At 37.8% G+C, this 21221-nt stretch overlaps 1 protein-coding gene across 26 annotated transcripts in view; it reads right to left on the bottom strand.

The window, feature by feature from the left end:
- Positions 1-21221, bottom strand: part of LOC110826776 (agrin-like) — a 741485-nt gene that overhangs the window by 61795 nt on the left and 658469 nt on the right. Inside the window, exon 1 of one of the 26 annotated variants that reach the window (XM_087345749.1) lies at positions 15840-15998. The exons of the other annotated variants lie outside the window; for them this stretch is intronic. The gene's annotated coding sequence lies outside the window, so the exon portion shown is untranslated. Of the gene's footprint in view, positions 1-15839; positions 15999-21221 lie in introns of those variants that run through there. 26 annotated transcript variants of the gene reach the window in all.

Here is a 21221-nt window from a genome sequence, read left to right as displayed (position 1 = left end):
TATGAGTTAGAATCACCTTTGTGTTCTCTCAGGAGAGAAATTTAGGGCTAGTGAAGTTTCCTGAAGCCAGACTACACGTCGTGCCATAGGAATTTCAAAATGGAAAGTCGATTCGTTTGAAAATATCGACTTATAAATCAGGACGAATCTCCCGGAGTATTGGGCTCGACAAACTCAGGGTTAGCAGAGACGCCGGGAGATCAATACGACGCCGCGAACACTCTCTGTGATACCGAAGAGGACGCCGTTTTGGACATGAGTCTTTCTGATTCTTCAAAGGATGTGACGTCATTCGCTAGACATCTGTCTCATGACTTCTGCTCCTTTGATGGACACACGATTTCAGTGAAAGAAAATTAGTCCAACACAAAATGCTCCACGGTCTTTTTTCAACAAGTGGTCCGCAGGCCACAGCCGGTGTTATAACACTCCTGGATAGAATACTAATTTACGACTGATTACGTTTTGAAACTGTAGCTAATCTGTAAGATTTCAAGGTTATGACAGCGGCAAGTGTGAAAATTATTGTATTCTGGGAAGTTACGCCCTGTTGTCTAACAAAAACCGAGAAATGTTTTGTAGCCCTGATAATGGAGGCAGAAAACACCACTGAAACACCGATCAGATTTTATCAGACTACACGGAACAACACCTCAGTAATATTTATGACGTGCTTGTGTTGAGAACCGGTCTGATCCTTCATGCAAAGGGTCTTATTCTGAGAGATAACTATAAATACGTAATTATTATTACATCCAGTATGTACTTAATTTTTAAGTGCTAAAGTTCAGTTAGAATGTTTATGACATAAGTTCGATTTTAATATTATCAAGGCATTACTTTTATAGCACAAATACACAGGAAAATTTCGTGTCAAAAGCATCCGGGAAGGAACAGCTGAGGAAAATATAGAACGTAGAAAATATGACAAGTCGTTTAAATGACGGAAGTTGAAAAAAGAATCAGCGCTACGTTTCGATGGGAAAGACACGTAGAAAGTCTCATCTTCTGATTCGTGAATAGAAAAGTAACGATAATATTAAAATGAATCTCAACAGTATGTGCCGAACAATACGGTGGTTCGGACAGAAGTCCCAATTAGCATGTAACCGATTTCAACACGGCGAGTTCCACGTTTTTTCCACAGAACTCCCTCACTATACACCATGCTGGACATTGTCCATTGCGTGAGGCATATTTCATATGACTTATCGTTTGTAATTAATGGATTCCTTGAGCCATATCAGCTCGTAATTAAGATTATTTCTAGAACTATTGGCGAATATCCGTTGGGTTTACAGGGGGTCCCAATATGTTGACGACAATCAAAATTCGTGTTAATTAAAATCTCTCAGTGGATCCGGCAAGTCCTTTGTGGAGTTGTCAGCTCGTAACAGAATCAGCAAACCTAAATTTTGCCCGGAGGTAACCGGAAATTTCGATATAATGTTTTCCACCATCCCATCTCGACACATTGTCAAGGGATTACAAGTCAGAGGAAGTTCCTTCCTGTGGTAAGCGATAAAACAGCTGAAAATTACGGCTGGTACAACAAATTGAATTTTTCCACTCACGAGTCAGAAAATGAAGTATCGATATCGAGTCAATCGATATCGGAAGAATACACTTAAAATACGAGTGTAATAATTAAAGTCGATTTGTCGCGGGCAGTGACATGTTAAAAGATCGCCAGTTAACCAAACAATGACATTCGATTGTTATTTATTAAGTCCCACGCTGGATTTTACTCCAAACTAACTCAGCTGATCCACAAAGAGAGTTTTCATTCTCTCTTGCATCCACTGCGAAAGTTTCACGTCTTGTACACATTCAGGTTCACTAAGATCATCTTACAATAGATCCTTAAATGTTTCAGAACAATTCTTACCTCCAAAGATGACTTTCTTGTGGGTTGTACAAACCAGAAGACAGTCATCTTTGTATTCAGCCGCGAAAACTTCAAATCCTCCCCCAAGCGACGTGTAGTGGGACTGCTTTATTTTTTATAAAGACGTAAAATTCTCTAAGTACACTTTCTAAACATTCAATTGACACTAATAAAATATTAAGTGTCAGCCTTAATACTTCTACTGATAATAAAATAATTTAATCGAGATTTGTTCAGTAATTTTAAGATATAGACGGGCGTTCTTTGCGTGAATATCTCGCACAAACAAAGTGGTACCACGGGGACTAATTAGTATTCTGAACGGACAGTTAAAGTTTATCTAAATAAGTGTTTTATAGTCAAGTGGGACGTTCAGCCAGGGGGCAGGAGAGAAGTAGGGTAGTGACTTTCGGTCAGATAAGTACAACAAATAGCAAAAGTTTGCCTTTTTTTTCAATATAATAACTTCTCTACCAGCGTGTACGAGAGACAAAGGAAATGATTTGTGTTTCTTGTATTAAAAACGTAGAATGAATATGGAATGTAAACACAAGAAGATATATAAATTGTAGTTGCACTTAGCTACAGCTGTTTTATGAGGCGAGTCCTCTGTGGATGAACGAACATTAACAGAATTGAATTTTCAGACCTGCTACTGTAATTAATCAACACAGATATTCACTATATATGGCGGTGAGCAGATGTGCCTACGCATTTATTGAATATTCAGGACAATGTGGACAGTCTATTCCGTGTGTTTGCAGATAACCGCAGTCCGAACTGACAAAAAATACTGTCAGTGACAGATGAAATATAATTTTGAATACATTTTCATCTACATTAACATGAGCAAACATGGAATATATCTGAGGCAATTTCTTTAACATAAATTAAATAATAATGATTTGAGGGTTTTACGGCGGTGAGTCTGAAGATGACTGTCTTCTGGTAGAAGTTTACCAACGTTTTCAGAGGTCCTTGCTGCCTCCATCATCAGGGAAAGATAATAATTTCTAGACAGAGGTCTGACGATCAGATTTCATATAGTTTTTTTAACTTAAATAATATATTCTATGGACATTTCTGCGAAATTATACATTTTACGACGCAAATACACATTATCTACAACCTCGGTTATTTCATACAGGCTGTGCTAAACTATTATGGCATCAAATGATATTTAATGAAGATTATATCATTGCATGCATATTTCCTTACAACGCTGTACTTGAATAAATAAACTCGCGAGTGGATGAAGTATAAAACCTTATTCTGCCCTCAGCGTGTTTGTCTTTATTCCTACGTTCCAGTGTTCTGTATAAACACACACACCAGAGGACCGAAACAAAACATCATCGCAGATGTTACCATGGTAACCAGGCACTGCCCGCAATGAGATGTTCATTTATTTACCTTTCTCAGCCATCATGACAGAGACGAAGAAATCCTCTTTGTTCCAGCACTAACTCCAGGGCTTCAGAGCATTTCAAAACGTCAACATTTCTCTAAACTTCTTCAATTCAAAATCCGTCTGCAAGAACTCAAAAACTTAACTGAGCGAGTAATGCGTCATCAGATGTAAATTAATCACGTGATTGGTTTTAACAACCGCATCATAATAACACCTGATAATAATAACGAATCTCGAAGCCCCAAGCAATGCATGACGACTTTTCGGAGAACACACTGCCTCCATTTTCAGTGTTTAGTTCATGTAAACAGATACGCATACAGGCTAAACCGCATTCACGGCTGTAAGCATCCACAGTCAAAGTAAATATGAGAACAGGAAAGAGAATTTCTTTGTTAAAAGCTAAATAGAACGGATTGCAATGTGTACAGAGGACTCCGGTAATTTTAAGCAGGGCTGTGGAGTCGGTACTAAAATCTCGGACCCCGACTCCGACTCCTTCATGAAAGCTCAATATGTATTAATAAGGATAAACCTACTAAGATGGAAAATGGTACCACCACCACGTGAATAATCAGACTACATTTTAGACTTATAATATATATTTAAGTATAAGTCTAATGGTTATTGCAGAAATCTGTTGATTTGTAGACAGTTTGTATTCTTAAAGTACCGGGACCAAAGTTACAAAACATTATTCCCACTCTATGTGGCTTAAAGCGTCGTTGAATCTCCCTAAGCGTTAGGCCGCCTGTGGCACACGCGGTATAGAAATTGTTCTTAAGATTTTATAGTAATAAACGAACAAGAAAACAAAGATACGTTAATAAGAAAGACATATCGAGTAAAATGGTAGCTGATAGTTGCACATCCTGAATATCAGAACACGGAAATTAACAAAAAGGAATACTTTCTTGCTTCTGAAGGAATTGTTTCTCAAAGACACGTACAGAGTGCAGAACTGTGCCGTCACTGCTACCTACGAGCACTTCTATAAGTATAAAAATTTAAATATTTCAAAAGAGCCATTCGCTCGCTCGCTGTAATACGACGAGCAAATCGGAAAATGTGAAGAGGGCCGGAGTAAAACCTCGTTCGTTGTTGCTGTGAGCAGAGGAAGACCGCCTCTCCTTTGAGGTAGAAAGGTTACAAGACCCTCCTTGCAGTTAAAAGAGTCCTGGCGAGAGACCGAGCTGGAATGTGCACAAAGTTTCTTGATTCAACCTAATGTACCTTCACGTAATTGCAGTAATTAACAAAACGAACTGGAAAGGTTTGGTTCCTCGGGAAAACGGAAAACCGAAAATTCCTTCTGTATTCGAAGCTTGTGCACGGATAGACCGGAATTAATTCTGTTGAATGTTGCAAAGTTTCGAAGGCAATGAGGCAGACGATAACAAAGATTAAGTTTCGGCTACAGAAGACACGTGTGAGGTGCAAGGAGGCAGATGGAAGGTCAGGACAATGACGTAAGGGTGACCGAAAATTACGTTATGCTGCGAATTTAAATATATATTATTTAAATCTTGTCCGTCTATTCACAATAAATTCTTATTAAATATTAAAATATTACAATAATTAACATTTAAAATATTTAAAATATATCAAATGATGTTCTTTATCGAAATATTCGATTTACATTAGACCATCATTTTTTCACGACACGTTTCAGTTCCTAAAAGAACCATCCTCAGGTATATATAATTATATAAATATTCAAATCAATAATAACTTAAATACAATTTCTATATATTATTTTAGGGAACATTTTTTATCAGATGTTTATCAGATATCAAACGATGTTCTTTTCCAGGTTTTATTCCATTTTAATAACATACTCGATGTTGTTCTGTATATGTACATCATGCTCAATATGACTTTAGTGTGGGTGAACGTTTTTTGTTGTTTTTGTATCGGCCTGTAATGTAAATAACATAAAGACTAAATGAATATTAATAAAATAGAAAATAAAATATAATTTTGAAACATACCAGAAATGAAAGTTGTAGAGGAGTTACATCTGTCTGGAAGTATTGCCGTGTTTGAATATTTTAAATGTTAATTACTGTAATGTTTTAATATTTAATAAGAATTTATTGTGATTAGACGGACAAGATTTAAATAATATATATATATTATATCACAATATGACGCAACTTTACCATCTCTGCGAACTTAAAGTAAAGCTTGGGTACGAGACTGAAAACTAGGTTCAAGTACAAGATTAGAGGAAAATTAAGTCACTCTCATTACTTGGCGATCATCATATGAGGGTCAGGGCTTTAGTTAATTCGGCGATGAACCTTCGGGTTTCCTAAGCCATCTAGTTAGTTATATGATATGATTTTGATTGTTACTTTTGATACGTGGTTCAGAAATTTGTTAGATTTAGAGAATCCACGTGGCCATAAGTTGGTTATTTCATATCGACATACCTCGGACAAATTTTTGATCTGAAGTCACTGTTTCAATGCTGCCTTTTCGATGTGTTCCACGCTGTTTGTTGCTTATCGCTCCCGATAATGGGGAGGCCGGCGCCATTCAGTTTGTCGGTAGAAGTCTTGCAGTGTGTCTTGTTCGTTGAGGAAAATTCATTCCCCAGACAAAATTCCATTTAATATTTTCTTAATACATTTCTTGTTTCGCATTATTCTTGTTAGATAGATCTTAATTTAAATAACTTTTCTTACTTACACGTGACCCTACGTTCTGCTGGAGGCAAATTATGTTTCGGATTCTGTCTTCTCGAGAGGTGCACAAACTTTCCATTGGAAGTCGCCGAGATGTTCCCTCTACTACCGATCCAATGTCCAGGTTGGACATTTGGCTTCGAGCGACGGGGAAATTCGAGCCCTGCTCATGGTAGCTTCTTCCTCGAGATTAAGTTTGCTTCTTCTGAGAGATTTGCTACACCGACTGGTATCTGTTCATTCATTTGAAGTTTGGGCATCCTGATGACAACTTCTGCATTTTTCATTATGTGTCTCCCTGTGTTTGTCGCAGGCCGGTCGATAGCTTGCGTTGGCAACAGTTGCTATTACGTTAGAAATTATTGTTACTGATCTATTTTGTTAGTCAATATTCCATTTCTGATATCTTTGTTACCAGTTTTGCATTCGACGAACTTCGTGTGAAATGGGGCATTAGGCCTCGGAATCTTTGCGGTTATACTGTTTTTTTCGCTTTGCAGAAGAAAATCATGTGCTTCTTGTGTGTCCTGAAGGACCTCCTTTATTCCATTCCCACAACGAACATCTAATGATTGTCTAAACGTCTGTGACAGTGGTTGACTTATTATATTCACTACGTAATTCGGGACCCAACTGCTTGCATTCGACGGTTAAGTTCTTAGTCGTGAATAAATAATTCCACATTAAATGACACATACTAAGTTATGACAACCTGAAGACTGAGTAAACTACCGAAACGTCGTGTATATATATAATATTTTAAGACATTTGGCAGTGTTCAACATAGTATTCTTATAGCCTATCAAACATTGTCGCAAAACCTCAGTCTCTTTCATCGGGAATAGAGATCGAACAGAGAAATTTCCGCATTCAGCGTGCGAAGAACAACATTTCGGGTGTTTGAGACAGGATATTATTCCGCTCGCATAAAATAACGGAGATTCTGTTACTAAAGTTATGACAATTCGCGTTCGTGATACAGCGATCAAGATAACTTACAAAAATCAAAAATTGAAGGGAATTATGGTCGCGAACATAGTTGACCAGAAGACGGGCGAAACAGATGAAACTCAGAGACAGAATCCCCACGGACAAGAATCTGTATCATATATGCGAATTAAAATGTATCGATCCACAAAAATCCGCAGAATGGCCTAGCAGAATATCGTTAATTTATATTTAAATTCTCTTCTCGCTATTACACACATTTAATCCTTGCCTCTAATTAACGCTCATCGAGTCTCGCCCGATGGTACAGTCTGTGACGTCGTTTATATGCGCCAGGTGTCAGGGTTTCCGCTCTCTGCTCTAAATCGGTTTACTGACTTAAGCCTCTATTGATATTCCCCTAGCAGTGCTGTTACACCGCAATACATTCTAATATCTGACGGCAAACGAATCTACGAGTAACGTAGGCGAGACAGCTGCGTGCTGTTTTACAATGCGCATCAACTACTGAAGTTTATCGTACTGTACATCTGATACAGTTCCTTTGTATTTGAAAAAAAAACTTGTTTGTTACATTCCAGAGTTACATGTGTTGAACATGTTCCAAAGCTCACCACATAAGACGGCAAACTTTGAGGTTAGGTTAGGTTAGGTTGGGTTAGGTTGGATTAGGTTAGGTTAGGTTGGATTAGGTTAGTTTAGGTTAGGTTAATTTAGGTTAGGTTGAGTTGGGTTATGTTAGTTTAGGTTAGGTTATGTTATGTTAGGTTGGGTTAGGTTGGGTTAGGTTGGGTTAGGTTGGATTAGGTTAGGTTAGGTTGGATTAGGTTAGGTTAGGTTGGATTAGGTTAGGTTAGGTTAGGTTGGGTTAGGTTGGATTAGGTTAGGTTAGGTTGGATTAGGTTAGGTTAGGTTGTGTTAGGTTGGATTAGGTTAGGTTGGATTAGGTTAGTTTAGGTTAGGTTGAGTTAGGTTATGTTAGTTTAGGTTAGGTTAGGTTAGGTTGAGTTAGGTTATGTTAGTTTAGGTTAGGTTAAGTTAGGTTAGGTTGAGTTAGGTTATGTTAGTTTAGGTTAGATTAAGTTAGGTTAGGTTAGGTTAGGTGTGTCGCTGTGCAACTGTAAACGGTAATTATGCAGTTGTGACGTACTTTGATTTCCAGTGAACTTATTAGTACGAGCATTTAAGGAAAATCACGGCTACATCTTTTAAGACAGTCTTTCAACAGTTAAAAAAATTAAAAAAAGGGGGGAAAACGCAGGAATGCCAACTGCTACGAAATTCTATCCTGAAACGTAGACATGCGAAAACGCACACGGCACGTGGACTGTAAGTTCTGGACCCCAAAAACCCAAATACATTTTTTCATGTGAACTGCGTTTTCTTGAAATTTTATCACTGAAGAAATATCGTGAATAAATTGTGCCCTTCTTGTGTTAGAGGTTCATGCAACTATTTATCTTTCCGTACGACACAGAATGCAGGTGATGGTAATGTATACAGAAGTGGAAGGATTCCCCAAAACATTGAAACCTTGTGGCTCCAGTATTGAAGCAACACATACCGTAAAATCTACGATCTCCAAAAATCAGTTTCAATATCAAAAACGAATCGCCGTGAAAGCTTAAAAACAGTTAACACCGAAAGCCATTTTTCATCTCTGACATTCTAAAAATATCAAGAGTAGATTCGACCCACACAACGCCGATACAATGAAGATCAGGTTACTTCATTCTATTCAGGGCTGTGGAGATCAAAGATTTATACAGCAATGAAAAATTTAACCAGAACAGCTGAATGCACTTCTCTCCCCGAGAATATTACCTCGCAGACACTGAATTCCACCTGTGAGTGATTTCTTGTGTTAGTGGCATTCCAAATCAAACCCAGCTGGAGACCCTCGGACGAACATTAGCCCAGTAAATTAAGAGGTGCCTTTTCACACATCAAAGTGCGAATTTGAGAAAGTGATTAAAGAAACCTACATTAATGTTGAGTAGTTTAAACTGGCCTAAACGGTGATGAGATCAATTAATGTATCAAATGTGGGACTAATTCAATTTTCAACTGTGGAACCAACACTTCAAAGTGACCCACAACAGACTCGGAACATCGCAATCTGTTTCAAGGTCACAGCCCACTAACGCTTAAAGTACGCGATATTTTCACGTTATCAACACAAAAGTAACTAACATGAATACAATGAAGATTGCGATCGATCTGACGATGCTATATCCACAGAGATGCCTGAATAAGACCATTGTAAATACTGCCAAATTCACTTAAAAGGACGTAATGAATTCGAGATTGTAATAAAGGAATTTATGCGCCAAGACATCTTTTGAGATTATTTATATTTTTTTTAGTGTTCTGTCTGACGACAGGTCCATATAAACAGGATCCTTCGATCCTTTTCTCGGACTGGGACCTGTTCATATACGTTCTTGGCAGATGATCCAGAAGTGGTTTGCCATTGCCTTCTTCTGTGTGTGAATGGAGTAATTGTTGGGATGCCACGGAGGAAAGCTCCGTGTTGCCTAGACCACGGCCTTGCCCAACACAAGTTATAAATTCGGGCACCGCCGGGAATCGAACCCGAGACCCCAGGATTACAAGGCCAGCGTTCTAACCGCTGGACCACCTCATCTTATTATTATTTAGTGTTCTGTCTGACGACAGGTCCATATGAACAGGATCCTTCCATCCTTTTCTCGGACTGGGACCTGTTCATATACGTTCTTGGCAGATGATCCAGAAGTGGTTTGCCATTGCCTTCTTCTGTGTGTGAATGGAGTAATTGTTGGGATGCCACGGAGGAAAACTCCGTGTTGCCTAGACCACGGCCTTGCCCAACACAAGTTATAAATTCGGGCACCGCCGGGAATCGAACCCGAGACCCCAGGATTACAAGGCCAGCATTCTAACCGCTAGTATTTCTGTGGAAAACTGACGACTGTGATGAATCACAGAGCCAACCTGTCATTTAATAAACTTTGCGACTGGAACGTCCGGTTTATATTCGGGAGATTCTTGGTTCAAATCCCCGTCAGGAGAACGGTTGATAACAGATGCAAAGTTCCTGAATTCCCGATGACAATTATGCTTGTTTTCAAGTCATTAAAATAAATATTTTTAATCAATTTTTTTTTTTTCATTCGACGTTGATGTAACGATGAACACATAACATCAAAATCAGAAACGAAACATTAAATTCTACTGAGAAGTTTGGTCTAGATGCAGAAACAAATTTGAAGTGGATGTTCTGTGAGTTTTTGAACCGTGTATTCTGGCGGGAGACATTTTGAAAAATCATAAAAGTTTTTTACCTAACTTAACCACGAAGCAAGTATTCAGAAAACAGTCATGTTCATACTCGCCGCTGAGAAAACTTCAGACCTCGAAATCACTCGAAAATGTGTTCAAAGTTAAAGTATTATGGAATTCGACCAACAAGCCGAGATTGCACATTAAATTCGGGTAATGCTAGCGGCCGTCCAGTTTTTAGAATCTCTCGTCTTCAAGTCTGCTGTCTAAAAACATGAAGATTAAATTGTGAAAGAATAACATATTTTTGCCTGTTCATTTCTGTGAAGACTTGTACCACGAGATTGGAAATGCACCCCCTCGCACGAGGATCATTTACGTTCTGGAGTTTAACGTGCTTCAAAATACGATCACAAATACAATCTGTTCTCAGGCGCTCTGAATGTCACATTCAGAGATCCTGAGAACAGGAGAATATTTGGACCTAAGTCGGATTATGCGACAGGAAACTGGAAATGGAGGAGTTTCATGATTTGCACTCTTCATAAAAGCCTTTACGTTAATCAAATGAAGGACGTGTGAGATGTGAGAAATTTGTGCAAAATGCGACTGGAAATTCAGGAGGGAAGATGCCTAAACGTCGACATTAAATGAATCTTATGGAAATAGAGAACTGGGTTGGAAAGGTGTCACCTTGATTCATATTTTTCAGGGCAGGGAACAACTGGGAATCTTTGGGTTCCGTATAAAACGGAAAAATTTATTGACTAGCTAAACGACTATCAGCTTGTTCATAATGACTCTACTCCTAAAGAGTAGCACTACCTTTATTATTTAAAAAGTTATATTACTTAGTTTTACTTGTAAAATACAACGCGTTTGTCTTCCGGAAATGGTCTAATGTAATTTCATGATTTTGTAATGTGAGATTCTCAAACGAACAACGCATTTTCCTAGCACCCTATACTGGGGTTCAAAATATCTCTCACCCTTAATTAATAACGTCAGAAGAACTCGAAAAACAAAACACTGACCCGTCAAGCGTCATTGAACTACTACGTTTGTAACGTTACACCGAACATCCAATGCCTCGTCCGATGTCGGATTCGGTTGAATTAAATAAAATGAAGTTTCGATGAGAATTCCGTGAAGATCGCTCTTCTGAATAGTTACTTTTCCCATTCCCATGACTGACAACATATTCCATTACGGTAATACACATGCACAAAGTTACATGTAGGAAATAATTCGACGTGGTTTAATTATGACAATGTTAAGCCATGACGTCTTTGTGGGCTATCAGTCATAGAAACTCAGAGATTATATCAGACGTTTAGGTAACTGATAACAGAGGAAAAGAAACGCTTGATAAAGAAGCCATGCTCAGATGGTCGATCGCCCGAGAAAACGTAGATTATTCGTACTTACTGGAAGCTTCAAATCTTAAAACTCAGGGAATAAATACGATTTTGAATATCTTGCGAAAAATATTTGGTGGATCGAAAAAAAATATTTCAGATAAAATCGTAACTGTTAGTTAATGGAACGAATATGTCATTATACAGGGCGTTTCTTGCTAGCGTGACATAGACGCGAGAGTCGGATGCTCCTGCCGTCACGTCGCGGGACCCCAAGGCGCTCAAATCAGCTCCTTGCGGAGAACACGCCGTATGCAGTGCGCTGACATCGTAAAATCCATTTGCGTATTCTTTGTATGCATAAGAGCACGCACGCATACATAAACATGATCACGTATACACATTCGCATTTCCATTAGTTTTTAGTAACAGTTCCCGTCTCGCTTTTCGTCTATATTTTTGCTATTTTCATTAATATCCTCAAGGAGGAGAGACTCAGTAAAACGGATATAATTAAATTTGCCAGTCTCGTGCTGAGAATCAGTCGGTTTTCTCGTTTACAGCTAAAAAGAAGATTTATTTTACGAGACAGAAGTGATCCTCGAAAATCTCTGTCTCTTGCATTTATTTCACTTAAGAATTATAACGTTATTAAAAACCAATTAAACTTTTAATATTTACTTTTTAATATTATTACAGGGGAATAAAAACACTCTATACTGTATCTATGGTTACTTAAATGGAATGACGAAGAATTATTCCACCTCAAAATGACTAAAACGGACAGCGAGATAGGAAACTCTTACAGCACACAGAGACAAAGCTCTTTTAATGTTACTAAATTGTAAGAAATATCAGTTAACTCCATTACATTTCGATTCACCTAGTACGTACGTCCATATACATAATGCAACAACATACCAACTGTATCAAGACGAACATGACCTCAAAAAATGAATGTCTAAGAACAATTTCCAAGCTGTCATACTTCACTAAACATGTGAAGTTAATATTATATTTAATTTATTCTATAGGATGATGGAAAAATAACAAATTCCATATTAAACTATTTATTGGTGACTGTGATTTAGTAAAATTCGATTGAATTAATGAACACGAGCCCACGCAGGCCCGCGACATGAATAAAAGTCCCTCGTCTTCTTACGATATGTTTAAAAGTTCGATATATCGAAAAGTGAACAAAGCTTCTATTTCAGATATCGGAATCCCTGAACTAACAGTTTCCAATAAATTAATGGATCAAGGCTTAAAAATGAAATACAACTTTTAAAATTACGTTCCTTAATATTTTGCAGTACTAATACTGATTGACCGCCACGGTGGTCTAGCGGTTAGAACGCTGGCCTTGTAATCCTGGGGTCTCGGGTTCGAATTTATAACTTGTGTTGGGCAAGGCCGTGGTCTAGGCAACACGGAGTTTTCCTCCGTGGCATCCCAACAATTACTCCATTCACACACAGAAGAAGGCAATGGCAAACCACTTCTGGATCATCTGCCAAGAACGTATATGAACAGGTCCCAGTCCGAGAAGAGAAAAGGATGGAAGGATCCTGTTCATATGGACCTGTCGTCAGACAGAACACTACAAATAAAAAAATAAATACTGATTATTTGTGTTCCTGATAAACGCGGAAATCAATAACTTATTTTCTGAACAGCAGCTGAAATCCCGAAGGATATATATTTATATCTATTTTTTTCATACAAAACAATTACATAATATTGTATGAACATTTCTTCTGGAAAAAGAACATCGTTTGATATCTGATAAAAAAATGTTCGCTAAAATAATATATAGAAATTGTATTTAAGTTATTATTGATTTGAATCTTTATATAATTATATTCACCTGAAGATGGTTCTTTTAGGAACTGAAACATGTCGTGAGAAAAAATGATGGTCTAATATAAATCGAATATTTCTATAAAGAACATCATTTGATATATTTTAAATATTTTAAATGTTAATTATTGTAATATTTTAATATTTAATAAGAATTTATTGTGATTAGACGGGACAAGATTTAAATAATATATATTTCTTCAGAAATTTTCTCCACTAATGTAATGTTTCTTGTGATCAAGTCGCTTTTTAAGACAGCACAAAACAGACTTAAGCCAAGTGGCACCTCCCGGATTCTTCAGCCCCCCAAAACCCCAGCGGTAACTACCTGACCTACTCGCTTAAAAAATCTATAAGTCCTCATTTTATGTTTCGTAAGGTTTTGAAATGAGTAATTTGATATTTTTTAATGATAACATTCACAAACACAATTTACCACTGTCTAAGAGTTTATAAAACTACGTGCTTCGACCTCATGCGGCCATCTTCAGGTTCAGACATTGGTAAATTGTGTGTGTGAATGTGACGAGGAGAAACACGTCAGGGTATTGCGTTACAGAATTTATTATTTCCTTAAACACAGTTAACCAGTCGATCTTTTTAATGGTGAAGTGCTGTGTTTTCTTCGCGGTACGGACTGAAATCTTAAATACGTAATATTTAGACGAGCTTTGACTTCAAAGGGTAAACCAGCTGATTTTCGTAATGGTGAAGTGTAGTGTTTTCTTCGCGGTACGGACTGAATTCTTAAATACTTAATATTTAGACGAGCTTTGACTTCAAAGAGTAAACCAGCTGATTTTCGTAATGGTGAACTGTAGTGTTTTCTTCGCGGTACGGACTGAATTCTTAAATACGTAATATTTAGACGAGCTTTGACTTCAAAGGGTAAACCAGCTGATTTTCGTAATGGTGAAGTGCTGTGTTTTCTTCGCGGTACGGACTGAAATCTTAAATACGTAATATTTAGACGAGCTTTGACTTAAAAGGGTAAACCAGCTGATTTTCGTAATGGTGAACTGTAGTGTTTTCTTCGCGGTACGGACTGAATTCTTAAATACGTAATATTCAGACGAGCTTCGTCTTCAAGGGACTTAAACCGAAAACTTCTAATCGAAGACTCGGCTACACAAAGATGTCCGATATTACGTCGAATTCCAGTCGCGACATAAAACCGAATTACACCGCCAGTTTGATCTTACCTAAACTTTTTACAGCTGCTCGTAGAAAAGTGGAGATCACTTATCTTAACTACAGCGAACGAGCCAGAAGCGATTATCTGTACGCCTGGTCGTAGTATGACGTCAGCTTGCCGGTATCTCAGCAGCTTTGTTCTTGCATAAAGCTAAAAAAACACGCTCCAATTTTCAGTAAAAGTCCTGAAATCTCCGCTGAATTACAGACGAAGCCGAATTCTGTTCTAAAAGCGCATTTTGACACAGGAACGGAATTTTCCGACAGGTAAAATGACTTAAATATTGAAATGAACGAAGTGAGGACTTTCGAAAATGGGCGAAATGTTACGAAAACGAACCGAGAAAAATATAACACGAACATTTGAAGAAGAATCTTTAACAGTTACACACCACACTCATATTCAGAGTGAATTTAAAGAGAAATACACTAAGAGAAAAGGTTATATTCATTTTAAATACGCACATCGTCGATTTTACTTTACGCAACGCTAAAAAGAAACTGAGACATCATAAGATCTTTGGTAGTTATTTTCCCAAAGGTTTCCCATTCTGAAAGAATAATATAATTGAATCATATAACAGCCCACAAGGCAATAACGATTATTTTAAACATAAAATAATCAAATCAAGTAATTTATTAAACAACATATGCCAAGTTTCCAACAAATTAAGTAGAACGTTTAGTTATTTTATAAGAGCTGACTGTCTATTTAATAAAATTCATAATATATACAGCAGTTATTTCCCAACCAAAATTTTGTTAAGTACTTTTCGTTTCAACCTTTTCGTACTAACAGCAATGCCCATCTGAACTCTACAGTCGTAGCCAATGAAAGCTGTTTGCTTCTGAATATGTGCCAGAAATGAGTTGCGTTAATTTTCGATCATCCTGTGTAAGAAGACAATTTATTCGTTCATTTCTTAAAGCCTCTGACTCATACCCAACGTAACCAAAACCCGTCACGTAAGAAACTAGATGTTTGATACAAACGGACGACCGGATATTATTTCGTACGTGCCTGAAACTCACACCTGCCGTTCATGAGACAATATTTCAAGGCTGGAGTAAACAATCAGCCTTGTCCCATTTCCACTGAGATACAATTGTTAATAATACCAATATTAGCTGTGAGTGAATATTATCCTTGTCACATAACACATTAGATTATTGCAAGTTTATTTATCAGTACTAAACAGACGAATACGCAACAATGAACTCACTGTTTAAGGATTGATCTTGTAGTGTTGGAGGCGAAGACAGCCCTGGATATCTGCAAGCTTGCACATTGTCACAACTCAGAACACCACGATCGTCATCTTATATACGCCGGAAGGACTTCACAGCCCAATAAACCGACTGTACAATCAATCACTGCTATCAAGATGGAGCCTGACGTCACGCTGGTGAAGCGAGCGAGCAGCGGGCTGTTCCAACGAGTGACGTCTCCCCCCCCGTGTTCAGCGAACATTTAAAAACGTTTATTCACAAACGAGCAAAACGTAAATAAAACGATCACTGTATTTAATTAATTGTCTCGTTTGTTAGTATTTTTATGCAGAGTAGGCAAGTTTAAAATCATAAATAATGTACAATGTATGTCAAAATTAGCTACGCCTAGATTAATGCTTATACCAAAAGTCGATATATATCGACTTAGAGTCCACGACTGTAATAATGCTTTTGTGTTTAGGCGAATCTTGAAAATAAATGAAGACTGCAGATGAATCTTATTACACCACTGAACATCTGATTTTCAAGAAAGTTTCAACACAAGACCTCCAATAAAACTCACAATAATCGGTTGGAAAAAATAAACTGTTTTCATCTGTTAGCGCGGAGGTCAGAGCATACTTCGAGCGACCATTTATAGATGGGGGGGGGGGGGGGGGGAGTGTGTCATGGCGCAAACGATCATCAAAACTTTCGATATCTGATTCAATGACGTGGCACGTGACTTGAGTATTCAGAGCTGCCAAATTAAAAAAAAATATAATACTCCTCCAACAAGCATTTCTAAACCCAGCGACATCTGACATAACCAGTTCGCTAGGTATAGAAAATGTTTACACAGTCTGTATATATAGAGGGGTTTGTCGATATCAGACTGTTCGTGGCTTTAGATGTTACCCAGTTTGACCGCATGGTTTCTGTTAAATTAAACAGAGCGACTACATTAACTGGAATAATCTCTCAGTGCTGGCGCGGGATGAATAAGTCATTCAGGCCAATTTAAAGCCACAAAGATATAAATAAAAATACTGAAACAAATCACGATAATTTTCAAAATTCATAGCTGCTCAACACTGGTGACAAATATTTCGATATCATCCCTTTCAACAGATATAACGTCGTTAAAAAGATTGACAATCAAACAGTAGGGCATACTCATTCAGAGGCATTTTTCAAATCCACAATCAGCAATTTCCAAAGTTCATATATCACACTGTAACTACGTAGTTTATTGCCGAGAGAAAATCAACATGAGACAGAGAACATTAGAATTATTTATCGTCGTATACGTCGTTCCAAATGCATGAATATACAGAAATTACGATATTAAGATAATTAAAGCTTACGTATATATTTTTATGATGTAATAATATGCGTAGGAAGATGGACTTATTCTGGATTGTTATACAGTGTAGTCCAACATCTGGGCGATCACACAGATGATTGAGGCAGCAAGAACCTCTAAGACTTAGATAAATTTCTGCCAGATTTCAAGGAACAACATCGAAGAAAAGAGATATCTCTCGTCTTTAGAACATCACTGATTAATTATTACGCGCGGTAAAGTACTTAACTGACGGGCAAAATATTAATTACTAATTACATGAACTAAGTCAGTGTTAATTTTATTTTGGGGGTAAACTCGTATTTACGTTTCAACAGAAGTTACGTGATAAATTCGAAATTCGTTTCTTGAGCGGTTTGTTGCTTTTTTTAAAGGATTTTATAAAGTTTCATAAAAAACGACAGCTAAATTGAATTTCTGCAAAACGTTAATTGAAATCTGTCCAGTACCGTGGGCGTTGAAATAGCCGACGGACGGACAGACGGACAGACGGACAGACGTGCCCTCCCACTGAAATAATGAGCGTTGCAGTTGTGAAATTACGCCGACTGCAGCGCTGTAACCAACCGCGAGGTGCAGTGAGAGACCTCAGCACGAGAAGTAAATTAATTAACAAAATATACAAGACTCAACTCGATCTTAATACGACGCTACGACGTAGATTCTAGTCAGATAAATACAGATTTCATGAGGGTCACCGTGAAGTTTTGCGTGCCATAACATAATTTACATATTTTTCAAAGATCTTGTGGGACAGAAACATTTGAGACTAATAGATAGTTTGGTGGAGTCGTCTCTGACGTAAAGGTCCTCGCACAGAAGCTCATAAAATTACGTCCTTTGGGGTCATGAATTAATACGATAAGACACACAGATACTTAATAACATACGCCTATTTGGGCCTGTATTGGCTCTCGGGGAAGAACATTTTCATTAACGAGAATGAGAAAAACTGGGGACTGAATTTTAATGACCGTGGACATTAATATTTTATACCTAATGATTTTATCAAGGATTGTGATTGGCTGACTCAAAACACTAGTAACATACCGTCATTCTTTCAGCAATTGATACAGGTTCTACACGACGTTTCGGCAACTGGATCTATTCCCTTCTTCATGTGAACTTATATGACAATGACAGATTTTTTTAATATTATTCTGAGTTCAGAGGCGGCGGGTGTTAAAAAACCAGGGCATTCTTTGTAAAAAAAAAGCGGTTATTTTTATAATCAGATATCAAAAGGATCGCAGGTTCGATTCTAAACCTGAACCTTAGAATTAATGTAATAAGAAAAATATTTAAGTGTTGATGCCGATATTTTGAAGACTGAAGGAAATACAGCTGCCGAAACGTCGTTTATGTCAAATATATATCTCAGGGGATGGACGTCGTAATATAATTTCCATCCAGTGATTCTAAATTGCTTCGAAATGGCAATGTCATTGTCTCAGTACAAAATTCCTAATGCGTCTAGGCATATTAATATATCCCTTAGGGCCGACGCTTGAAGAAGGGACTAGAACCTTCTTTAAAGGCACGTCGCCGCTCAGTTAGCCACGAAATATTAATTTTTATTACATTACATATTCATTACATATTCACTCCATTTTAATAGTATCCTTCCATCGACGACTTGGTCCTCAAGTGTTCCCTTCCCTTCGGGCTTACCGAATTAAATATTTCATAGGATTCTCGTGAAAAAGACAAGGGACCTACAGATGGAAGTGTCTGCATGATCGGAGCGTCAGGCTTACCAACCACAAAAACAAAATTTGTACTTTCTCAGACACTTGTTGAGGGAGAGAGATTTAATGGAATCCTCAGATGGGAGATCAGCCGAGTTCAGATCTCAGCCACATCCGGAGAAGAGAGGACTACGAAAGAAATGTACGAAAATATGTCTGAACAGAACTTACCTGCTGTGTTTTGTAAATTAAGAAATTACATTCAAAGCTACTTGTAAATTTGTGCGACGGATATTCTTTGTGGATGTGAAATCCTTCGAACAGTGTAAAGTTGAACGACGCACAATGACGTTTCAGAAGCTGAGACAAGGAAGTTTTCGACGATGTATCTGAAGCCGACGGACTGGAAGATGTTTTGAAAAGGCTGATCGTTGTACAAACGCCTCGTGTCATCAACTGGATACGAAATTCGATTAACTCAACGTTATTTCTCAGACGTATTCAAATGTTTCGACCATTTCTATTAAAAACACTGCGAAAATATCGTACCGGACACATGACATCTCAATGCAGAAAAATATCGTTCTTCGTTTCACAACTCAGCGTTTGAAAACAGAAGATTAACGAGCTAAAAAAACGGAATATCCTTCCGCGAATTTTTCACCAACTCCACAAAACACACGGTGACCGAAAGCATATTTGCGTTTTGAAATCGAACACGCGACCGATATATTCAAACGTGGTTAAGAATACGTGGACGCAGATTCTAAGGGGCTGTGACGAGCCCCGACTAGAACTCAGACTGCAGAGGAAGACGAGGCTACGTGCACTTCGAAACGATACATGGAAGCCTCTCTCTTCGTGAACGGGCATGCGCCATATTGATTGGACTTCTGTTCCTGGCGGAGGGGGTTAACACACCGCATCGGGGTAGAAAATGAATTCTGTACCTAGAGCAACTGTAATATTCATGCCCCAGAAATGTCATCAAACTTGGGTTAGGTTAGTGCTGAATTCATAATGTGAAGTGTCGATAGCAGAAATCGAAGATGGGGTGGATCTCAGAGCGACGGTCTGAAAATCTACACTGGGCCAGAGTCCATTTTGAGAAGCTTACAGTCGCTCAAGTCACCAAAATATTCCTGCTCCTTACTGGAACCCAAAGGCTCATTCTACTTGCCTGCCCACTCCTTAAATAATTCTCTCAGAGATTACTTTAACGAGCCTAAGCATTGCACCTTTAATCCTTGCCGACTCAATCTTTAATCGACGCTCTGAGGTCTGAGGCGGAAACAGATTTGTTAAGGAAAGTAAGGATCGATTAATCTTGGTCGATATCATAAAATGAAAACAAAGTTCAGAATATCTGAACACATTAAATGCGAAAAAACAAAATCCAACTAAATCAAATACAGTTTGAGGTTATCACGGCCCTGATTATGGCTGAAATCAAGTTAAAACGAACCAAATATAACGCAAAGAGCAAGTTTAAATCGAATCAAATCTGCAGACAAGTTATTTCGTCAGTGCTTAGCGTTAAATGATGGACTGTCAGAGTACGGAGACTGGGATAAAGCTGCCAGGTGATTAAACAGCTGAAATATTCATAAAACAGAATGAACAGCTGAAAGGATTCAGACTGCTCGTTCGTCAATTTGATTTGGGAAAAGTTAAGAATAAATACAGAAGTACAATATACCTAAACACAAACTGGTACATCGAAACAATGCAAATAATTCAAGCAACCTAACCTAACCTAACTTAACCTAACCTAACCTAACCTAACGAAACCTAACCTAACCTAAACACAAACTGGTACATCGAAACAATGCAAATAATTTAAGCAACCTAACCTAACCTAACCTAAACTAACCTAACCTAACCTAAACACAAACTGGTACATCGAAACAATGCAAATAATTCAAGCAACCTAACCTAACCTAACCTAAACTAACCTAACCTAACCTAAACACAAACTGGTACATCGAAACAATGCAAATAATTCAAGCAACCTAACCTAACCTAACCTAAACTAACCTAACCTAACCTAAACACAAACTGGTACATCGAAACAATGCAAATAATTCAAGCAACCTAACCTAACCTAACCTAAACTAACCTAACCTAACCTAAACACAAACTGGTACATCGAAACAATGCAAATAATTCAAGCAACCTAACCTAACCTAACCTAAACTAACCTAACCTAACCTAAACACAAACTGGTACATCGAAACAATGCAAATAATTCAAGCAACCTAACCTAACCTAACCTAAACTAACCTAACCTAACCTAAACACAAACTGGTACATCGAAACAATGCAAATAATTCAAGCAA

The sequence above is a fragment of the Zootermopsis nevadensis genome, unplaced genomic scaffold, assembly GCF_977971745.1.
Source record: "Zootermopsis nevadensis isolate Lab colony 2312 unplaced genomic scaffold, Znev_1.0 Znev_ptg000009l, whole genome shotgun sequence".
NCBI lineage: Eukaryota > Metazoa > Arthropoda > Insecta > Blattodea > Termopsidae > Zootermopsis > Zootermopsis nevadensis.
This window is presented reverse-complemented; position numbering and strand designations above follow the sequence as displayed.